This window comes from Jaculus jaculus, chromosome 7, assembly GCF_020740685.1.
Source record: "Jaculus jaculus isolate mJacJac1 chromosome 7, mJacJac1.mat.Y.cur, whole genome shotgun sequence".
Taxonomy (NCBI): domain Eukaryota; kingdom Metazoa; phylum Chordata; class Mammalia; order Rodentia; family Dipodidae; genus Jaculus; species Jaculus jaculus.
This window is the reverse complement of record NC_059108.1, coordinates 95,553,365-95,578,695: the sequence shown is the minus strand read 5'-3', so window position 1 is coordinate 95,578,695 and position 25,331 is coordinate 95,553,365. Positions and strand designations below refer to the sequence as shown.

Sequence of the window (25,331 nt, the reverse complement as noted above, 5' to 3'; positions counted from 1 at the left end):
TAAATCAGTTACACATTATAGTCTTTTTTTGGGGGGGGGGGGTTTTGAGATAGGGTCACTCTAGCCCAGGCTGACCTGGAATTCACTATGGAGTCTCAGGGTGGCCTTGAACTCATGGCGATCCTCGTACCTCTGCCTCCCAAGTGCTGGGATTAAAGGCATGTGCCACCACACCCAGCCACATTATATTCTTAATTGACTATATGACAATATACAAGATGTAAGGATGTCTCCCCTTTCCTGTATGATAATGAATCCAACAGGATTCTCATTTACCAGGACAGAATAATTAATCAGAAAACATATAAGTAAAAATGAAAATATTAAAAAAATTTTGATGCTGAATGCCTGAAATCTCTGTATTTGTGAGACTGAGACAGAAAAGGAACCATAAGATTGGACAGCATACAAAGTGTGGTTTAAAAAGTAGAAACATAAGAAAATTATAAGAGTAACAAGTAGAGCTAAGCAATTGATCTGCTTATCTGAATGTGTTTCTGTGGAAATTTAGAAATAGCTGGCAACAGTAATGATGTCTTTAAAACCTTAAGTACAAGAGATCATTATGGTCCCTGAAAATAGCTACAATATCATAGTGTTGAAATTTTACCATAACTTACTGTAAAATTAATGAAACATGGAAAACCTAATAAATTATATGAAAAAAGCAACAAGCACTTGCATTGTTTTCAAAATGTTTTAAGACAATGAGATATATGTGAATCTATATCATGGACCTATCCAGAATTATGTTTTATTTGTTTGTGACTTATACTGTGAACCCTGATGAAAACTCTTTGAGTCCAATTATAAATTTGTGAAATAAACTGCCAAGGAGGAAAAGATAACATCATAATATGTTATAATTTATATGCTTAAGTTTTATGTTTAAAATATCAATTTTTGAAATTGAAAAAAAAAACTAATTTTATTAATAAAACATGAAAAAGTTTTTCCAGTAGAGTATTATATGTGATAAGAGAGGCAACGATGGTGTAAAGTGCATGACAACATGGGGAAGAGGACAGCAGAGCATCGCCTCAGTTACTGCTGCTCCCCAGACCTAGAAAGAAGGCTATGTGGATGATGAATTGCACAGATTAATCTGTGGGTGGAAGGCGTGGAAGCCATTAGGTTCTATGTTAAGTAGAACTGAAGGTAGTTTCTGAGTGGGAAGGGATTGTAGCCAGGGCTGGGCGTTGGAGGGGTGTGCAGTTATTTAAATTTAGCCTTGTGTAGGCTGGCAGAAGATAATTGTAGGAAGAGAACTAATTCTCCTCAGAGAGTCATAAAGTATTGAGAACGATGGCAGAGCCATAGTAATTAACACAGACTGAAAATAATACACGAATAAATGAGTAAAACTGCTGTATGCAATAGAATATGGAAGCAGACCCAAATTGAGACAACAAAAATGAAAGTAATACCATTGTACAAGGATCAAGGCCTATATTCTTGATAAGTTATAACTACTAAATATAGTTTAAAAAATAAAAGTGGATCAATTACAATGGGCTTCACTGATTTAAACCTGAGGAAAAATATCTGTAAAGAGTTCAGAGGTTATCATGATGGGATATTTTCTTTAAGAAAGTTTGAAAATGACTTATTTTTTAATTTAATTGAAATATTGCTTATGAAAAGTAAACTTAACAGAGACCAAGTGAATAGATTAGCTATTAATTTAAGTTCAACTTAGTGGAGAAAATATGTACTAGTCAAGGTGATCTAGAGGAACAGGATCAATCTAATGAATTCACAACATAAAGGGGATTTTTTAGATTAGTTTTTGCAAGTCCAATGATAGCTTTCTGAAGGCTTGAGCATTGAGCAACTGGGTGGTTGCTCAGTCTATGAGGCTGGATGCCTCAGTAGTCCCAATCTGGTACTGGCGGCCTAAAGGATTCCAGGAGAGCCACTGGTCTTCAGTCAGTCTTGGAAGGCTGGTAAATATTGGTTCCAATGTTGACAAAGGATAGTTGTAACAGGAGACATGAACATTGGAGTGAACAGCAAAGGAAGACAGGTAAAAACATTCGCTATAAAGTAAACAAGCAGACAGATAAAAAGGCCTGTGTTCTGTCAGAGCTTGATAATACATAGTCCACCATCAAAAGGACTACTCACTCTGCAGAAAGGACTTCTTACTTCAGTCCATCCTTTCTGAAAACAATCCCAGAGATCCAGTCAGAAGAGTTTCTCTTGCTCCTAACCCAATAAAGATATGAGAACTTAACCATCACAATACAGCTTCTAAGTATTCAATACTTTTGACTGTAATATAGCTAAAATCTCCTAAATCTGTTCCACCCATTTTGAATGAGATTCATTGACTGATAGAATTTCTCTGATTGTGGAGAGAAAATTTTGCAGTATCAGAGTAAAGTTATCTTGGCTCCTTAGTAATCATCTTTTGTATATATCTGCCTTTGTCCTAGCTTCTTTGAGACTAACAAAAGATCAGATGGAACTGTTATAAATGCACCATAAGACTATCAGTTTCCATAAATGCAATGTTATTAGGCAGCACCTAAAGTCCATAGCACAGATTTCCCACTTTATGGTAATTCTTCTACCTGATTTAATTCATCTACCTGATGTTTACACTAATGTATGTATAAACTCCCTTATTTTTGAACTTCTCTTGATCTATAACTATAAAAACATCTTCATGAAATTGTTAGTATGTTAGAACGTAGAATTGGGAGAATGAAAATCTGTCTTCCAGGAAGTGGCTACTCATATTTAGTTCCAGAATAAACTCTTATTCTATTTAAAGTGAGAGTGCCTTTTGTGCGGGCAATATGCACTTATGAAAACATTGTAACAGTATGTTCTAATATGCTAACAATTACAGCACATATGCGACTGCTACTTCCCCTGTGAGCCAACCTATACCCTGCCTAAACACCTGGACACCACTGACACAGGAAATGAGCCAAGGAAAAAGGGACAACACAATGCCAAGTAACAAAAGGACTAATGGAAAATGAGGAAGGGGTATGTAGAGATGTCTGTTTTCTTATTGCTGCTCAAACTCCTGCTGTGCTCTTTTCCTACTAATTCCATCTAATCAAAGGGATTATCAAAGACTTTCTGACCTCACTTGCTTAGGTCTAGTTTTTTTTTTGTTTTTTTTTTAATTGATTTAATATAAGTGGAAGCATAGACTGTATGTCTATTTGTTTTGGGATTTCATTCATTTTATATGATAAAATATGAACACAGCATAGTGCATTAAAATAAACTCTTCTTGAATATTCTTCTATGAATATTCAGGACAAACCAATTTTCTTAGGTAAATAGAAAAGACAAGAATTATTGAGTTAAGAGCTGGCCACAGTGACACACACCTTTAATTACAGTACTTGGGAGGCCGAGTTAGGAGGATTGCCATGAATTTGATGCTACCCTGAGACTACACAGTTAATTCCATGTCAGTCTGGGCTAGAGTCAAACCCTACCTTGAAAAATAAAATGTATTTTTGAGTCAATAGAGAGGGAGTTGATGTTTCTTCTCTTTTTTATTATTATGGATATGCTTAGTATGGATACATCATGTGTTAGTACCAACTTTCCCCCTTCCCTGGCCCAGTCCCACTGGAGGCCCTCCTCATTGGGGTTGCTGATATTGTCCATGGAGTTGTGAGTTATGTGCTGTGAGACAGCAGTCAGATCTTGGGGATGGGAGCAATGCCTCTGGGTATGACATCCAAATCTGTGGCTCTTACAACTTTTCTGCCCACTCTTCTACAAAATTCCCTGAGCCTTGGTGGGAGTGTTTTAATTCTACTTTAGTGATGAGCTTAGAAGCCTCTGGATCTGGGCTTTGGAATGTGTTGAGTATCCTCAGTATCTGTCTCCTTCACCCTGGCACAGATTGTGAGGCTCACTATGGAAGCAGCACTATTGCTCCTCAATTCCTCTGTGGTGTCATCTGGGCCATGGCTATAGTGCAGTGGGTGGTTTATTTTCTCAGGTCTTCTTACCTTCTGAAAAAAAAAAAAATACAAATTCTCCAATGGAGAGTGAAGTCAGCATAGCTTAAATTGGATACACATTATTAATTTAAGGTAAATTTGAAGGATGTAGGACCTCTTTCACCAAAGACTAGGAGAGCTTGTCATTGGAGAGCATAATCTTTGTCTCCATAGGATTCTGACCTGGTTCCTAGTTCCAAATGTGGGTTACTTTCCACTGAGTGGATCTCTTAGCCAATTAGAAAACCTTTGGTTATCCAATAAGGCTGTGCGTACATCTTGTCAGGGTGTTACTTCTGAGTAGCTTAGATCCCCTCCTTGTTCACACCCTCTTTGGACACTTTAACCCAGTAGCTTATGCAGTACTTTCCAGAACTAGAAAGGCTAAGGGTCTGGGGACTGGCTCTCTTCCAGATGTGTCTCTGCTCTGAGTCAGTAGCATATGGTTTCTCCAGCAATAATTTCTTACCTTTTACTTTAGAGATATAATTAAGTGCTTTGAGAAAAGCCTATGTGCTTTTGGGGGAACTTATAAGTTTCATCAATCAATATCTCAATGTACTGATTTTTGGTAATGGTAACTACAAGCCAGAGCCAGGGCCATTCATTTTTTAAAATTTTTTATTGACAACTTCCATAATTGTACACAATACTGTATGGTAATTCTCTCTCTCCCCCTCTTTCCCCTTTGCAACTCCATTCCCCATCATATTCCCTCCCCCTCTCAATCACTGTCCCTTTTATTTTGATGTCATGATCTTTTCCTCCTATTATGATGGTCTTGGGTAGGTAGTGTCAGGCACTGTGAGATCATGGATATCCAGGCTATTTTGTGTCTGGAGGAACATGTTGAAAGGAGTCCTACCCTTCCTTTGGCTTTTACATTCTTTTGCCACCTCTTCCACAATGGACCTTGAACCATGGAAGGTGTGATTGAGATATTTCAGTGCTTAGCACTCCTCTGTCACCTCTTCCCAGCACCATGGCATCTTCTGAGTCATCTCAAGGTCACTGTCATCTGAGAAGAGAAGGTTTTCAAACCAAAAGTGAGAGTAGCATTAATATATGGGTATGAACATTAAGAGAAGTGCTTACTGGGCAGTTTGGTGAGCATAGTATATGCATTTAGCCAGAAATCAGCAGACATTACACACTTAGGGCTCATGACTACCCCTGTTGTAGGTTTTCAGTATCAGGGATCTGTGTCCTCCCATGGAGCATGCCTACAGTCCAATTACAGGGTGGTTGGTTTCTTTCATAACAGATATGCCACTATTGCACCCATTGACTCATTGGGCCTGTCTGGCCAAATTTAAGGCTTGCAGTGTCCACTGTTGAGTATCTTCACTGGTGATTTTTCTCTCATATTGAACTGCATGCTGCATGGCATTTTCCAGCATTCTGTCAGCTGGCCTTCATGGAGGAGGTATTCAGCTCAGCTCCAACAGGGTTTCTCAGTGACCTTGCAGCCAAAGTATGTGGAGTCTTCAGTAATGGGGTCCTACCATCTATTCCTGGTGGGAAACCAAGGGCCTCAGCAATGGCCTGTAATGTTTTGGGGGCATCAGGGACCTCCTAGGGCCCTTGTTTTCAGGAGTGCTATCTATATTCCTGTTGAGGGTCAAATTTTATGGTTTACCTTCAAGAATAAAAGTTTCTATGATATCAGCTCATTTGGGGTTATTTTTGTGATTTGTTCTCCCAACATCCTCTTCTCCTCCCCCAACCAAACCCTTCCATTCCTATTCTCTAGGATTTGATTACCTATCCTGTATACCAGAAACTCCAGCTGATTCAGGTTAGGAATCACAGATGAGTGATAATGTGCAGCATTTGTCTTTGTGAATGTCTGTGTTCACTGAGTACTATGTGTTCCAACTGTGTCCATTTTCCTACAAATTTCATTGTATTACTTTTCTTCTTACTGCTGAGTAGAATTGCATTTCGTAATTGCACCAATACTTTGTTATCTATTCATCTAATGATGAGAACCTGGGTTGATTCCAGTTATAAGCTATTTCATTGAGCAGGTATAAATATAGTTGGCAAATATCTCCAAAGTGAACTGTGGGGTATTTAGCATAAATGTCCAGATTACTCTTTATTTGTTAAGAAGCACTTAGTGCTCTGAATTTTTCTCTTAGTCCTCCATTGTATCTCATAAGTTTTGGTAAGTTGTACTCTCATTGTCATTCAATTCTAGAAATTTTACAATATTTTTTTTATTTCTTCCACTACCCATTCATTGTTTAAAAGTGTGTTGTTCAGTCTGAAGCACCTGTTGAAATTCCTGATGAGTCTCTTGTTAATTTTTAGCTTTAAAACATTATGATCTGATATGATGCAGGGATTTATGTCAATTTTACTGAATTTATGTAGGCATGTTTTCTGGCTTAATATGTGATCTGTTTTGGAGAAGGTTCCATAGGCTGCTGAAAAGAATGTGTATGCTGCAGATTTGGGGTACATATGGATATTGTTTACAGAAGTAAGAGGCCCTGGCACAGCCGTTCATGCTTTCTGTTTCTCTCTCACACACACACACCTCACAAATAAAATAAGTAAGTTAAAAGTAAAATAAAAATGTGCTGTTAAAAAAAATGCCTCTTTTAGAATTTCATAGTATGTGAAAATGTGAAGTATATATGTTTGCAACATGTTATATACAGGACAATATTTATTACAGAAAGTATTAGCATTCATTCACCAATAGACCATGTAAATAAAAATACAAAATGTTTTAAGCAGTACTTACAACTTTTATACTCTTGTAAAATTCAAGTAATTTCTATATATTATAAGATAAACATTAACTTTTAATGAATATATGCATTGTAGTTAATAACTAGAGATATGTTAAAATCACTTTTGCCACATATAATTTAAAATGTTATTTTTTTGCTCTATAGATTGCTATGAGTATTTCATATGATTTATATTTAGGTTTAAAATCAAGCCAACCAGCAGATCATGCTATATTAGTTGACATATATATATATATATATATATATATATATATGTGTGTGTGTGTGTGTGTGTGTGTGTGTGTGTGCCATTAATGTACACTTTGATGGGTCTGACAAATATTCTGCTGTGGATTGGTGGTCATGTTTAATCAAATAGAGTACAATGGTTAATCCTAGAAACATAGCTAACGCTAGACTATCCAGGGTTACCTACTAAGATCACACATTATAGAAAAGATAATTATAAATTCAAAAAGTTATATAAAGTTTTATATGTATAAAAGATATGTAAGTATTTTTATCTATGAGACTTTGACTACATAGCTAGATAACTTTACAATGAAGTAAGGAATATAAATTGTGCAACATTTTATTACAATTATGACATTTTGTCTATTCAAATTTTATCATTTTATCTTTTATCATAAAATATTATTGTATTTTTTTTCTTGAAATGTAATGCGTTCTTCTGTTTAAAATTAAATTCAGCCTTACATTTCTAAACACAAACCATTTTAAGTGTTTATAGGTATGCTGATCTCATTATATCTGGAGCAGCTGCAACTGTGCAGCAGCAAAAGTATCCAGAGCCCTGATTGCTAAGCAGGGAGCACTGCCAGTATAAATATAATGTACCCGATGTCCGTAACCCACCATCTGGGCCACAGGGGCACATCTCCAGATTCCTGACAGTGCAGACCTGTGCAGCCTTGTGAACTGTAAGCTGCCTAGGCAGCATGAGAACAAACCCCTGGGACGAGGGGCAGGTGGCAGCCATTTCCAACAAAGCAGGTTGATGGAATAAGTGCAAATGCTCAAATAACTTCTGATTGCAAGCCAAGAATTGTGGCTTCTTGTTGCCAGCTAACCTTTTGCTATTTAATCTCCACACCTGCTTCACTCCTCTGAGAGCCAGACAAGCATTCCTCACCAGCTGCCCTACTGGAGGATCCTTGTGATACCAGAGAAAAGTCATCCTGAGAAAAGGGGTGGGAATACCAGAGAAATTACTATCCATCTTAATGCTGGCTGTTTGCTATTTATTTTCCTTCCATATTTACTTATTTTTCTCTTTTAGAATGTAACAAATGGGAAAAATGTTCCTTAAAACTGAGCTGTTTCTCCAGATCTTTACTGTACCCTTACAGTGAAAAATAATCCATGTAACTAATACTGATTACTTGTCTTTATTTTATCCTAGGTTACCATTCATTTTCTTAGTTATACTTTTATATCTTACTTATAATATAACATTAACACAACAAGTTAACTCTCATCTCACTAGTTATCTATTTGCTATGCTTTTGATGCGTAGCATATGATTCTTTGATGTGTAGCAATATGACCTGGGAACTGGTTAGCTACAGCAGAATCTCTGGCCTAAGCTCAGACCTACTACATCAAAATCTGCATATTTAACAATATGACCATGTGATCAGTATGCATGTTAAAATTTGATTAGTGCTATTCTGTGTCAATGGTTCTCAAGATCAGGTTAACATTAAAATCACCTGAGGAGGATGAAAGAGACAAGTTTCTGGTTCTGATTTAATTAATCTGGTAAATGCCTAAGAACTGGAGTCTTTCAGAAATTGCCTAAGAGATACAAGCTATGTATAGATTCCTAAAATGTATTTTGAGCAGCTAAAATACAAGCATGCAACATGGAATTCAGTTCATACAGAAATGAGACAATAATTCCTTAATCCAGATAAAATTATGAGGAACAATTTTCAAACAAGATGTTCTTTGCCAAATATAGGATGATTTTTGCCACATTCATTCATTGTTAAAAATAAAACAGTTTTTCTAATTTTTTTGTTTTATGTTTATTTATTTATTTGAAAGTGACAGAGAGAGAAAGAGGCAGAGAGAGAGAAAGTGAGAGAGAATGGGAACACCAGAGCCTCCAGCCACTGCAAATGATCTCCAGACGCATGTGCCCCCTTGTGCATCTGGCTAACATGGGTCCTGGGGAATCGAGCCTCGAACTGGGGTCCTTAGGCTTCACAGGCAAGTGCTTAACCACTTAGCCATCTCTCCAGCCCTAAAACAGGTTTTAATGTTTGAAATTTTGAGGAAATAGAATACTGAATTGATATAATAACTTATTAATGACTCCAAAATATATGCATTTCTTATCCAAGATTTCTTTATGGAAGTGAGATTTTTCTGAAACAATATTTACTAAAATATTAATAAAATAAGTAAATTTTTATGCTTGCATAATAATAATCATAAGTGCTTAGTTAGTTTTTGTACATACAGGAAATCACTCAACATGATGTCCACCAAGTTTAACTATGTGTATTTGCTAAGGAAATCTGTCAGACACAAAGAAAAATACTGCATCTCACTTTAATATAAGTATAGTATTCTATATATGACATATAGAATTAATGTTAAAATTCACACAAATATATGGATGCTGGGGTTAGGAGGTGGTGGGAAATGAAATAAGAGTAACATATGTCAAATATACATGATGAATGAGTTTTGGATATCTAGGCAATTCCAGGCAGCAGAGTAGGATTGTGTGTAGGAAACCTGCTCATAGGTACTACTGTTGTATATATAGCAAACTCTTCCCAACTGAAGCATTTCATTCTGGATAGGTACTTATCAAGACTCAAGAAGTATGAAGCTCATTAAACCACTGTAAATAAAGCTAACTAGTCACAAGTCTTATAAAGCTCCTGAAAATTACCAGATCACAAGACACCTCCACAGCCTATGTACAGGATAAACAAAGTCTTGATGAGAGAGTCTGCAACCAGCGGCATTGCCTGTAAATTGTGCAGTAAGGCAGGTTCCCTAAATAATCATTTATGTTAGGAAGGGTTTTTTTAGGTGATATGATTGCCTTTGAGTCATCTGCATTCCTGTGAGTAATGTCAATAACTTCATTAGCTTACCAATATTTTTAAATTTTTTTATTTATTTTTTATTTACTTATGAGACAGACAGAGAGAGAGAGAGAGAGAGAGAGAGAGAGAGCATGCCAGGGCATCCAGTCAATGCTGGTGAACTCCAGATGCATGTAGCACCTTATGCACCTGGGTTATGTGAGGAATTGAACCAAGGACGTTTAGATTTTCAGACAAATGCCTTAACTGCTAAGCCGTCTCTCCAGGCCCCAATATTTGTTTTGACACACACTTTGGTCTGCCATTTTTGCTCTATCTGTTTTTGCATATACACATAGAAGTCATTTCATGTAACATCAAAAAAAAAAAATAAAAAGTGAAAAAGTGGATTTGTTAGGGCAGATGCCCAGTGGAGGAATAGCTGTGTGAGAAGCTGCTGAGCACTCACCACTAAAGTAGATTTAAAACACAACCACCAACGCTCAGGGAATTTTGTGTGGGGTGGGAAGACTGTAAGAACCACAGTGTGGCAGGACATATCTAGAGGCATTGCTGACTCCCCATGCCCTAAAATAACTAGCTGGTGCTGTCACAACTCATACACAACCCTATGATGCAATCCCACTGAAAAGGGCCTCAATGTTGTGGGGGTAGGGAGGAGGGAAATGATGATACCAACACATGATTCATCCATACAAAGTTTCCATGCTTATTAAAGAAAACAGTTAAAGAAGAAAGGAAAATGAATGGGAAGGAAAGATGGATGAAAGGAAGAAGGAGGGAAGACAGTAGAGAGGAATAGAAAAAAATCAGTATTTGAAATTATTAATATGCATATTAGCCTGATTGCAGGAGGACTTTTTTTAAATTCCATGTGTCAAAATATGAAGATTATACCTTAGCATATGCCATTACTTTTGTTAATTATACATGTGTAAAACCCCAAATCCTTTTAAAATAAGTGTCACCTTATGTTCTTATAGGAAATAGTAAAACTCATAAAGTGGCATAGTTGTAAACTAATCTATTGAACTTAAATTCTTAAAATAATGAATAACAAATGTATAAATAAAAATAAAGTTATTCAAAGACTGTAAGAATGTAAACACAACAAAACATTTGTTAATACCATTCTTTACACACTTTTATTTTTCCTTCATGAGATCCTGGGTATTTTTAGGGAAAAAAGGGAGAATTGCTGAGATAAACTAAAGTTCTTATAAATATGCTATTTATGGATATCAATATTGTATCCTCATATAAATCATTTTCTATGTATATTTTCATTCATTAGTGGGACACTTAGGTTGTTTTCATTTCTTAGCCACTGTGAATGGAGTTATCTGTATATCTGAACATGCTGGTATCATTTCCTTTGTATACATTCCAAGTAGTGGAACTGTTGTGTCATAATGGTATTACTAGTTTCAGTATGTTTTATTTTGTTTTTGAACTTTTAAAAATTTGCTATATTTTAACATTAAAAATTAAATAATCAATTAATTTGCAAGCAGGGAAGGGTAAGAAAGGGTGTATTAAGGCATCTTGCCAGTAGAAAACAGACTTCAGATGCATGAACCACTTTGTGCATTTGGCCTCACATGCGTACTGAAGAACTCAGGCCATTAGACTGTGAAAATACAAACCTTTAACTGCTGAGCCATCTCTTCAGCCCCATTTTTAACATTTTATTAAGAAACTCCATTCATAATCTCCTGCCACTCTCTTTCTTTATCTTCCTTGACTATTCTTTCTATACTGAACCCCTTCTTATTTACAAATAGTCTTTCTTCTATTTTGAATTCATTATTTTCCCTTCTATGATGGAGTATGTATGTTGATACTGTCAGACAGCATGAGGTCATAAATGCAAAATATAGTTAGTATCTGGGAGACAGTATTCTGAAGCACTCCTCCATTTCTTTGGCTCTTACATTCTTTCTGCCACTTTGTTTCTAATGGTCTCTATGACTTGGAGTATGTGATAGAGATGTCCCACTTAGTGCGAAACACTCCATTGTCACTTTGTCTCAGAACTTTTATGAATGTTGAGCCTCCTCAGTAGTCATCACCATCTGAAAAGGTGGCTTCTCTAAAGAAAAATGAGAGTAACATTGATATATGGGCAGAAATATCAATATTTATAAGTCAATTTTGTGGCAATATTATAATCATTTAACCAATCTACAAAAGTAATTTTCCTCCTAGGGCATAGGACTTCCTCTTTTATAGGGTTTGGACTGTTTCCCTTTGAATATTATATATATATATATATATACATATATATATATACACATATATATACATATATGTAATATTTTATATATATATATATATATATATATATAGAGAGAGAGAGAGAGAGAGAGAGAGAGAGAGAGAGAGGAGGCAAGGCAGATAGAATAGGTGCACCGGGGCCTCCAGCCACTGCTAATGAACACCAGATACATGTGCCATATTGTGAATATGACTTACTTGGGTTCTGGGGAATTGAACCTGGGTTCCTAGACTTCATGGGCAAGCACCATAATCATCATCATCATCATCATCATCATCATCATCTATCTCTCCACGCAAAAGACTAAGTTTTCAATATCATGAAAGAATTACTTTTTGAGAAACTTTAATATTTTATTAACTATATTACATTCATGTAACTATATTACATTCATGAATATATATATATATATATTCTCATATATATATATATATATATATATATATATATATATATATATACATATACACACATATGTATATAATTTTAAAGAAATTCTATTATACTTTGTGAAACAGCCATGCTGTTTTGTTACATTGTATGGAAAGTCTGAAAACTATTTTAGAAGGACAACTACCAAATATTCTAGACATCACTTCATGATGGAAAGTTTAATGTATGGGATATGGAGCCTGTCATATAATAACAGAGAAAGGTTTTGGAAATCCAAGGTAAACAGCCTTTTTGGTTAGCCTGTTTAACTAGTTTTGGGGTCTTCTGAGAACTTACTTTTATGAGTCTAATGCTCTTATTTTAGTTTCAATTTGATTTATTGATTCTTACATTCTGAGAGGTACATAGCATATATGTAAGAAAAAGAAAAGTGTGCTTTCTAGTTGATTTGTTTCTAGATTTTCTTGTAGGGGAATTTCCATATGCAAATAAATTTATATGGATTATTGAAAAACATTTTATTGGTGATTCTGTTGACTAGGCTTAGGAACCAAATCAATATTTGGCTTTGATATATTTGTGAAAGAAAATTGTTGTATTGTTTTAAAATGCTGGTTATTTTCTTACTTCATTGGCATTCACAAATTACCAGTCTTTATAAACAAAACAAAAGCAAGAACAGTTCTGAAATCTTTAACAGACTATCAAAGCTGTTCATAATGCATCATCATTTCAGATGCTCTACTTCTTTTAAAGTTAAAAAAGTCCAACTAAACCAATTTTCTAAAAGTAAACTAGATTTAAGAGTCATTTTACGATACATATAGAAGCTAGTGAAGTTAAATGCCAATAAATAAAGAAATGTATGCCTGTGCATGAAATTTTGGCAGAAATGAGACTAGTGAAGTAATATTCTTGTAATATATGCTTATTGTGAAATGTTAAGGAAGAACCTTCTATGTATTTAAAGTGTATTGGGAGTTCAAGTTGCTGATCAAGTATATATAACATATTTAAGAAAAGAAATATAGGAAAAGATATTTTGGCTTGAATTAATGTTCAAATCAATGAGGATAGCCTTATGGACTTCAGTGGCCATAGGAAAACCCAGTTATTTCTTAACTAATTAAAAACTATGAATAAGAAACAAAAGAGAGAGAGAGAAAGCTCTAATTAGGGCTAATCCTATGGGAGTGAATAATGTTGCTGGTAGAAATCATAGTTTGTTAGAGAAAACCCTGGTTCTAGGTTTGAGAAAATAATGGTACTGGAAGCCTCTGAGTCTCCCTCTTCCAAAATGGCTATTCCCAAAGCCAAGCAGAATTAGTTTAGTAAGACTATATTGCTGAAGACAATCCTTTCTTATGTCTCAGGGAACTGAAAAATCAAGATGGAACTGAGATGGATATCTCCTCCATCCTGAGTACCAGCTATAATGTTGCAAAGTGCCAAGAAAGCAACAGGACAGGAAAATTTATCAATAGGTTTGCCAAACTGTGGAACATCCCAGTGAGCTTCACAGGATAACGAGGCAGGCAAGTGGTGTAAGTATTGAATCACATATATGGAGGAACTACCTACACTATGATTAGATCCAATAACCACTCCACCTAGACAGAAGCCTATGGTTGGATAGAACATTATGCCTAGAAAGGAAGTCACTAGTGTAGCTTGAATAGATGGATATTCTGTGTTCATAAAATTATCTTTTAAATATGTTTGTTGGTTTATCTCCATAAATAAGTGGACCTAATTTTGCAGATGGCAGTGACTACTGGAGAGACTTGAACATTCTAAAATTTCTGAGAATAAGTAATTTTTAATGAGAACATAACATACCAAAACCTTTGGGACACAATGAAGTCTGTCCTAAGAGAGAAATTTATAGCTTTAAGTGCCTATGTTAAGAAATTAGAAAGGTCTCAAGTAAATGACCTAATGCTTCACCTTAAAGCCTTGGAAAAAGAAGAACAAGGCAAACTAAAATTCAGTAGATGGAAAGAAATAATAAAGATTAGGGCAGAAATTAGTGAAATAGAAACCACAAAAACAACCCAAAGAATCAATGAAACAGAGTTGGTTCTTTGAAAGGATAAACAAGATTGATAAGCCCTTAGCAAATATGACCAAAAGAAAGAGAGAAGAGATACAAATTTAAAAAAAAAAATTAGAGATAAAAAAGGCAACATCACAACAGATGCCAGAGAAATTCAAATAATCATAGTATAAAAACATATACTATATTAAGTATAAAAAGTCTGAAAGAAATGGATGATTTCTTGATTTATATGACATACCTAAGTTAAATTAAGGTGAGATGAATCACTTAAATAGACCTATAACAAATATGGAGATCCAAGCAGTTATCAAAAATCTCCCAACTAAAAAAGTCCAGACCCAGATGGATTCAGTGCTGAATTTCACCAGACCTTCACAGAAGACCTAACACCATTGCTTCTTAAGCTTTTCCATAAAATAGAAAAAGAAGGAATCCTACCAAACTCCTTCTATGAAGCCAGCATCACCCTGATACTAAAACCAAAGATAGAACAAAAAAGGAAAATTACAGACCAATCTCCCTAATGTACATAGATACAAAAATTCTCAACAAAATATTGGCAAACAGAATACAAGAATATATCAGAAACAGCATTCACCCTGAGCAAGTAGGCTTTATCCCAGAGATGCAGGGATAATTCAGCATATGCAAATTGAAAAATGTAATGCATTATATAAATGAACTGAAGGATAAAAATCACATCACATGATCATCTCATTAGATGTAGCATTTTTGAATGCTTAGTGTTAAATAAGCCATCTTTATCATGGACCTCAAGGCTCTGGAAACATTGTTGAAGCAGTGAGAAGAACAAATGTAAGAACCAAAAGACTTTTCTGGACACAGTATGGCCATTGCAATATTATTGTAGAGCAGCTGTCTTTACCTCCCAAGATATTTGTAGAATTGAACTTTTAGTATTTTACATGGATGATAGAAGACAGTAAACACCTTATCAAGATAGAAAAGAAGAAGTTCGAATGATCTGATATTCTGCTTTGTTTTCCAAGTACTATTTAAGTTGAGATCTGGACATTTGACTGAAAGTATTCTTTGTTGCAGGCAGCTGAAAGAAAGTTCTGGGATAGAAGATTAAACAATTGTTCATAAGTAAAATACCGATTTCTTTTTTAAAAAGTAGTTCAGTAAAAGGATGCATGTGTGAAGAGGGAACAAAGAAAATATTGGGAAGGTCTATTGATCAAAGTATATTATGTTCATATATGAAATTGTCAATAAAATGTTTTTTAAAAGAACGTATGGTGAAAGAAGTAATAAGATTTGTGTGTGTGTGTATGTGTGTGTATGTGTGTGCATGTGTGTGTGAGAGAGAGAGACAGAGAGTGCATGATGTGTGTGAATTAGACATTTGAAATGGGATTCCAAAATTCAGAAATATATTGCACATAATTTTGAAAAACAATAATGTCCATTAATTTGTAAATGCAGGAAATGTTAAGGTTGAACAAAATACCCATTTTATTGACAAATTTAGAATCTTTCCTCAAAAACGACAAAAACCTCATAACTTTAAAATAACGATATTGTAAAGATCCACTTTATATTATCCCAGGATGCTCCTCTGGGACAATACTCAACATAACATCCCCAGAAATCATGGGGTCATCAATCATAAGTATCCAGATTACTGACATTTTAATGTTCTGAGTGAGTTCTTATCAGTTGGAACATAAAAATTTCTCAAAAGGGAAAGCCTTGAGAATTCCTGGTTCTTTGATTTTAATAAAGATCTCTGGGTATTTTCCATTATTATAAATTTACAGTACTATAACAATAATTTTAACAGTTTACATGCCAATAAATTGCATGCACATTTGAAAACAATGAAAAGAGTTACTCTATTATATTTGAAAACCACATTGTATTTGTTTAATAGGGTGGGCACAAATACTACAAACAGTGTTGGGATCAGGTGAACCTAGAGGACCAAATCCAACAAAGATTTAAATATGTAGAAGGAATCATTAATTAGCTACCCAGCAAAAGCTGTTCTTTTGTTAGACTCTACAAGGATAAATGATGATGTGTCACTGTCTGTTCTACAACTACTGCCTACCCACTTAACCTCTTTCACCTCTGCCCACCTTCCAGGCAGAAGAGGGAGAAGAATGTCTGGGCATCTGGCCTCCCTGAAGTCTCCAGAGTTCTTGTTGCTCTGAGCTTAATATTTGTTTAACCTTTGATTCAATGATGAAAGACTCTATCAGCAATTCTTCACCCACAGTGAACTTTTGTCACTAGTTCCCAATTGAGAAACTTAAAGATCAGGAAAACACCCCTTTGTGAATTTTTGTAATTGTTTCATCTATTTCCTCCTCACATGTGAGTACATATTACTCCATTGACCTTAAATGTGATATTGTCAAGTCTGCTTCTTCTTGCACATGATATACTCCCATGGTATAAATTTGGCACCATAGAATGCCACATTAGCTTTTAGCAAATCGGCATGCCTCTTTTTCAAATCATACTTCTTGTGTTGTAAATGTTTCAAAATTCAAGATTGCTGACCAAATCATTTTACAAAACTACAATTTATTGTAGTAGGTGAGCCATCTGTTTATTTAATAACATGTACTCTAAAAAAAGCATGAATGAACAAAAACATTATTGATGCATGTACCTTAAAACTTAACTATTACATAAATTTCCACAAGGAAAACTGAGGCAAAAGGTGAGAAAAATGCTAACTGGGGAGTCAACTTTGCAAATCACGTTTGCTGAGACTGGGGTTGGGTGGGATATGGACACAAGTTGAGATTTGAATCTCATGTGAAGAAATAAAATTTCTATTAATAAGCACTTCAGGAAATGTAAATTGGTAAAAAGTACTGTTTTCAGAAAGGGGAAATTATGTGAGAAAAGTATAAGTAATTGTACGTAGTTGTATTTTTTGTTAATATGTTAACTTCCATCATGAAGCTGGATGACAAACACTGTTAAGGTATTTTGATCTTGTATAGAATTCATACTTAATCAGCAATGTTAAGGTCTTCTGACAATATAATTATTTCATGCCAAATAACTTAAAATGTTAGGATACTTAATATCCTGATGAGTCATACCCTCTATTGATTAATGTCAGGTCACATTATTACCATCCATTAAATGACAGCTATTTTCAAATTTATGCATATTAACAAGGGAAATGAGAAAACTCCAATCATGATCTCAATAATTATATTCATAACAATAGAAAATAGCAGCATCTTAATAGAAGGGTTATGGTAAGTTGGGAAATCACATTGTGGGGACATATAATAGCAGTATCAAATGGGACAAAATTATGAAATATATTAGTACAATGTACCACATTGGACAATGAAAGTTACTTCAACACTTCTCTGAATGTGTTTTACTTCTTTTCTTAATATTATTTCTTTCCTTCCATCCCCAAAGTAACAAAAGTTACTAAGTGCTCTAATCTGTATTTTGGTCTTCTATGATTATAGAAGCAAAAATATAGGAAAGAAACTTCTTTTGCCTTTCTCCATGCTGTAAACATCAGGAACAATGTTGAGTTAAGGCTGAGCAATAAAAGCTTAAAATCAGGTGCACAATCCTGACCAAACAAATGTATGTGGAAGTGCCACACGGAACTCTGTCTTGAAAGAGAGAAATGGAGCCTGACAAAATATTGGATTATATTTCACTCTTGGTAAACCATGTTAGAGAAGGTTACCAAGTGAAAAGAAGAGCCTCATTTCTGGTAATCTTACATTTTCATATTCCAGCACCTCTAATCAGGAGCTGTGGAAATAGTTCAGTAAGTAACTTGCTTGCTTTGCATGCATGAGGACCTGAGTTCCAATTCTTAGAACTCACATAAATGATATGTGTGGTGGTGGGCAGTGTAGTTGGAGACAAGTGGTCCCTTGGGCTGACTGGCTGGCTAAATTTTGCAGAATCAATGGGCACTCGGTTCACTTAGAGTTCCTGTGCCAAACAAATAAAATGAGACAACTGAAGGAGGCACTTGCCTGAGAACTCTGCTATTTGCACACATGTGGTTGTTTATACAAATAGGAATATATATGCATGTGGATACATATATGTTACTCAAATACACATGCAAAATAAGAGAAAATCTCTGTAATCATTCTTTTATCTTGTTGACAAAATTATACTAATTTATGAAAATTTCACTACAAAAATCCATTTAGAGTGTCTTTATTCCACAAGATCTGTGATTAATGTTTGTGCTACTGGTGAGAGTAACTTCTCTGATCATTAGGGAAAGGCATCTTGCAAATAAGCAGTTTTGGCTTTTGTCTCTGTCTTGGGAATGTTATGCTTTAAGTGAATGTTAAAACAATAAAGTTAGTAACAGAGGAAGTAGAACAAAAGAATTTGTGAATAAGTGTGAGACAGCCAAGTTGACTAGGTAAGAGGAAGGGCAAGACCCTAGGAATAATAGCTTAGCTAGTCTTAACAAATTCCAGTCAGGCCCCATGACACACCTATACCCTCAGGAACATAGGCAAATCACAGTTGCATGAAGATCAGTTTTGCATCTGTTTTCACCGATTGTCCTGTTCAAATCCTTGTGTGTGAGGCAAAGTGACCAAATAGTTTACGTCTTCCTATTTCTCCATTGGACTCTGGAAGTATTTGCAGGAATGTTCGGTTTAGTCACCAAGACCAGGGATGCATGATCAGATCCCTGTTTGGAAAGGAGACACATAGGCACCACATGGGGAATCCTGAGTGTGCCAGAGATATGTTTCTCCATATCCCAGTTCAGTCATTTTAAAGATCAATTTACTGCACTGCTAGGAAAGTCTAATAAACACTGGTTCCTAGCCATTCAGTGGAAACCCCTTTGAACACCTTCCCACTCACTTGGGATTCTTGTCTTTCCTCTCTTCACCTGAATAAACTTGCAAGTAAAATCTCTAAAATCTTGCCTTATTTTTTCTGTGAATTTCATACTTCAAGTTCATGAGACAACCCAGACAGAAACTCGGATTCAGAATGCCTTTGGTTTCCATTGATAGCCTAGTGCCCTAGCCCACTCGAGAGCAGAGAAGCCTCTATCAATCTCAAAAATACCACTCACTACTGTTCCTGCTTTAATATTTTTAAAGCCAGTGTTTTTGTTCTTAATCATATACCCAGAAGCTATAATCTCTGCAAATATAAAAATTAAACGTAGAATATTATTCAGAAACACTGCTTATCATTTTTCTCTATGACAACAGTAAGATTGCAATTGAGCCATTACAATTGATATTGCATAATTAGAGTTTCTTCTACAACCTTGCAGGCATCTGCTGGGAAAAGAATGAGCTGGATGTTCCCTATCCTACTTCTCCACACAACCCTACTAGTTGTGTAGAACTCAGTAAGTTTCCTAAAACTTTATAAGAGATTTTTGTAAAACAAATTTTTTGTAACTTAATGGTATGATTCTGAAGCATGAGCTTTGTAAATGAAATCCTCATGTGGCAATGTCGAAAGGCTTGACAGCTTGCTAGGCCCAGTGCTGATGATGGAAGCACAGAAGCATGACTTCTTCTGAAAACAACCTAGGAGAGTTTACACTACCTTGCTTGTAAAGAATCCAATCTTTCAGTTGTTTCATCTTAAGAAAAATAGTGTTTTGTTGCTATTTTTTTAATTAATGCTGCTATTTTTGTCATTGACATTCAATGAAGATTAGAATTTCTTTTTAAAAATTTTTGTTTATTTTTATTTATTAATTTGAGAGCTACAGAAAAAGGGAGAAAGAAAGACAGAGAGAGAGAGAGAGAATGGGCGTGCCAGGGCTTCCAGCCACTGCAAATGAACTCCAGATGCGTGCGCCCCCTTGTGCATCTGGCTAACATGGGTCCTGGGAAATCGAGCCTCTAAATGGGGTCCTTAGGCTTCACAGGCAAGCTCTTAGCCACTAAGCCATCTCTCCAACCCAAGATTAAAACTTTTTAAGGTTATTTCCTTTTCAATTAAACCTCAGAAAAAGACACACTTGATATCACTGAAAAATTGAAACATTTTGTGAAATTTTAAAAAGCATATGTTCTTATATTATTTAGGCTTTCCTTCTGACTATAGGAGATCAACATTTTCTACCTTACATTATAATAAAAAGTTGAAATTCATAAACAAAAGTATAACTTTATTTCATTTAAAAGTATCCTTCTCTTTCCAACAATGTGTAGTAAGAGCGGTACACATCCAAAACTTACACTTCATAGTGTTATCATGGGTGGCTATAAGCGTCTAACAAAATTATCTGGCAGATTTTTTTTTTTAAAGTCTGTGAAGTGGGGGATATAACAGCAACTTCTTAAATTTCAAAAAAGCAACATGGTATAGCCTGATACCTGATTTTGTACCTCATTTTCATTGATTAATCATAAACTTCATACAATGATTAACATGTAGACATTATTATGTATAAAAATGACTCAAAGTCAAAATAGACCCAATAAGTAAAATGATTTTAGAGGCAAAAGTGAAAAATCAAATGAAAAGGTGTTCTTTGTATTAAAGGTAGTATCAACTGTGACTGGTGCTGTCACATGAAAGAATGAAGCAGAACTCAAGGGTATATTACACAGTAATCTGTTTTATAAAAGTACAGGAAACTTTAAATGTGTGTAGATTTTGCTGTGATGCTAAAATACAATAGAAATAAACATGAGTTTAAAAAGCAAGTCAAATGATAAATCTAATTGAGTCATGTAACAAGAAAATCCTTTCATCACCAGAAGTCAAAATGATAACTATATTTAATTTTAAGGCAGATAAATATAACAACAGCAAAATGTCAGAAAAACAATCTTGTGAATTTCTAGATTGCTGGAAAACAAAATGATATCAGAAATTTATACTCATGTTTCCTGATATTTTAAATATCTACTAACTTATAGGAAATAGAAAATAGGAAATTTAAATTTTACTTCAATTAATTTAATTACTTTAATTAATAACAATAATGAGTTATGTTAATTGCATATTTTAAGAATTAAAGACAACTTAAATCTCAATTATAAAATGGAATGTTTATAATTTTATTTTTATGTTTTTATATTTATAACAGTTATTTATGTATTTACTCTGGTCTATAAGTGGAAGAGGTGCATCAGGAACACTTACTGCTGCAAATGAACATCACATATTTGGGCCACTTCCTGTGTCTGTAGTTGTCTTAGCAATGAGACCCAGGCTGTCAGGCTTTGTTAACAAGAAACTTTAACAAGTGAACAATCTTCCCATCCCCTCTTCATTTATTTCTAAAATATATATATTTTTTAGTTTTATAAAGAAATTTTGGCTGGAGAGATTGCTTAGTGTTCAAGGCACTTGCCTGCAAAGCCAAAAGACCCAGGTTTGATTTGCCTGGACCCACCTAAGCCAGATACACAAGGTAGTGTATGTGTCTGAAGTTTGTTTGCAATGGCTGTAGGCCCTGACATGCCCATTCTCTCTCTCTCTCTCTCTCTCATAAATAAAAACTAATAAAAAAAATAAATTTGATGACTGGTGTTTAGATGGCCAGAACCCTCAGGACCCAGAGACAAATAGTGCACTTGTTTATAATTCAATTGTCTAAAAGCTCATGGGCTATTGGACTAACATTTAGATCAAGAAAAAGCACTAAGCAAGAAGCAAGAGAAACCCTATCTCAGACATGTTGCAAGTCAAGGATCAACACACCAAGTTTACAATCTGACCTCTACACCTCCTAGATGGTACACAAGTCCATGCACACATATCATACATGAACATACATATACATAAATACACACAAATACACACAAACACACATAAACAAAAAGACACAGACATTCTCAGAAATTTAACTTGAATTGAAAGTTTGATACTTATGAAGAATTGGAATACAGCACTTTTATTTAGGTAAAATAATCATTTTTTTCCCATTAAGAAGCATTTTGACTTACTAGTATGTATTAATTGTGTATATTAATGGCTTCCTTCCAGGGCTAAAAACCTGGAGGATTCTTGAACAGATGATGTTCCTCAATCCACATGGAACCAAAGAAGTTGTGGTCTGATGACAGCGAAGGGTGGTTGTAGCACAAGCAGTGACAGATATGAAGGAAGGCAAGAAACACCGTTACTTTTTCCTTAGACATCTTGACACCTGGACCATTACCACATGTAGGTATTGACCACTCTAGGGAAGGGACTTCTGTCCTCAGTTAATGCATCCTGGAAGTCACCTCACCTACAAGTCCACAGTCACAGATTTTAGTTGATTCTAGAGCGAATTAAATTGAAATAGAGATCAACCATTACCACTTTATCTATACTCAATTATAAGCCTGCCCTACTCTTCTTAATCTCTTTCATTTGTCCACATAAAGTCATGTTGACACCTCTTACAAACTACACATGAATGTGACTTTACTTTGTCAAACACAATTTCCCAATGTAATCAAGAAAAGATGAGGTCACTATGAATGAAAAATGTAGTATGACTTGTGTTCTTCTTGTAAGTTTAAAGTTTTGTTTTATCTTGCACCCATAAGAAAGATGTTTCTCAGTTGTATCTTCAGGTTTGCAAACTCTAGCAACAGTGCTTAGAAATAGGGTATGGGTCAGGTGTGGTGGCTCATGCCTTTAATTCCAGCACTAGGGAGGTAGAGGTAGGAGTATAACTGTAATTTCCAGGCCAAAGTTGGAATACAGATTGAGTTCCAGGTGAGTTTGGGCTAGGTAGAAACCCTAAATCAATTAAAGAGAAGAAAAAGAGAAGTAGGTTATGGGTTTTCCAATCATCTGTCATGAGCTATCATATTTATATTTCATAATCATGTGAGAGACATGGACATTGCTTGTTTCAGGTTGAAATGTGGGATGAAGTGATTGAAAACACTGGGGTCTATTTAACTACATTCTACAATAATTTTACAGTATTGGTAAACTTAAGTTCCAGGGAAAAGAAATTTCTTAACCTCCAAAAAGAATTATTTTTAGCATAAATATTAGATCTCAGAGAACCAGAGATCACTTTCCTAAATATGTAAGTGGAAACATGATTGTGACAATTGAAGCTGTACATTAATTCTGAAACTAAGCTATTCCAGAGCTCTCTTTAAGGGTCTTAGCTCTCTGCTCTGGTGTTCTACTGTGGAAACTATAGTTAGTTCAAGATAACTATTCATGATCTGCAAATGGTTCAGTATGTCCCTAAAAATATTATTTTTCATTTATATAACATTTTGTTTCTATAATACCTCTTCAATTAAGGTCTTGTTATATATTTCTGTATAATGAAATTGGCTTCATTACTGTTTTAGTGGTAGTTCACGTATGCATATATAATATTTGCCTTATGGTCAGCATAAGCTTTTGAAAACTGTTCAGATCTCCTCAGAACAATAAGAACATCATCAATTGTGAGTGAAACAATACACAGAAGATGTTTTAAGCAGAGTAGCTACCCCGAGTCAAATAATTAATCCTTATTACCTTTGATTATTATTAAAACACTCTTTATTGTAAACAATTTTGAACAATGAGCAGACAAAATGTTTCCAATAATATGAATGGATAATTTTGGGAGCTCTATTTAATGGTTCACGAAGAAATTTTCATGGTGAACCTTAAATTTTTGTTAGTTTTGTTAAGTTTTTGTTAGCTTTGTTAAGTTACTTTACATCATTGGGCCTCAGGTGTGGTTTCTGCATGTCTGTATCTATCCCAAACCTATTAAGTCAGATTATCTTGAGGAGAAGCTCAAGTATTGATATTTTTTAAAAGCTCTCCTGATGATATTGATCTATACACTTTTAACTTTGTCAATCTCTTAGTCTTTAATATGTAGATAACAGCCATTTCTTTTCAAAGCCTATAATGATTTATTTATTAATTTTTTATCAGTGGTCAACCAGAGCACCACAAAACAGCACATGTGCATATATAAAAAAAATAAAAATTATGTTTCAGCACCAAGATATGAAGATCCTAGTCAGTCATAACCCCAAGTCTTATAACAAGAAATGTAATGCAGCCTAAAATGTAAAGGCTTCTGCTGGATCCATTAGAAGGATGGTATTTTAGGACTCCCCATGACTCCAAAATGTGGAGAGATAACTGCATTCATAAGTGAGAGGCAGACTGAGAGGTAATTAACTAGAGCAGAAAATTCAGGTACATAAACTGAGGAAAACTTTGAAATGATTAACTGACAGCATAATGGAGGCTACGTGTGACAGAGATAAGAGTAAGACATATCAGATGGGTGTATCATTAGTGATCCTTTGAAAACTCATGATATTTCTTCACAGCAATATAATGATATTGTGAGTGATATAGTGATATAGTGCTAAAAGTTCTCCTCATGCTTCTGCAAGTGGAGAAAAGTACTGTGGAGGAAGTTGGCCAAAGCATTCTCCATACCAAGTGCCTAGACTCTAAGTGAAACTACTTAGTAAATATCTATTGTGAAAATGAACTCTGGTAGCCAATACTCTTCTGCCATCTTGATTATTTTAAGGTATGAATAAATAATTAATAATGCACATATCTGGAAAGAATTAAAGCAAGAATGATAAAATCAGAGAAAGAGTAGCTCGTAGGAAAAAAAAAAAACTTAAGATGAGAATAAAACAGAATATGTAAAGGCTACTTCTCATATAATTTGTAATATCAACAGAGTATTTTGGAATGCACTCTTTTCCCCATAATATACAACATACTTAATGGCCACCAGTGAAGTAACAGAAAATAGTAGATAAAAAAGAAAAAATAGGAATGACTGAGAAAGAATCTGTAAAGAGACTGCAAATCAGTACA

The 25,331-nt window shown here is 34.8% G+C and overlaps 1 non-coding gene across 1 annotated transcript; it reads left to right on the top strand.

Annotated features, from left to right (window-relative positions):
• Positions 1–461: 461 nt before the first annotated feature.
• On the top strand, positions 462–590 carry LOC123462646. The gene has a single exon (XR_006638430.1). It is a non-coding gene; the product is annotated as a small nucleolar RNA SNORA33 (small nucleolar RNA).
• The last annotated feature ends 24,741 nt before the right edge of the window (positions 591–25,331 follow it).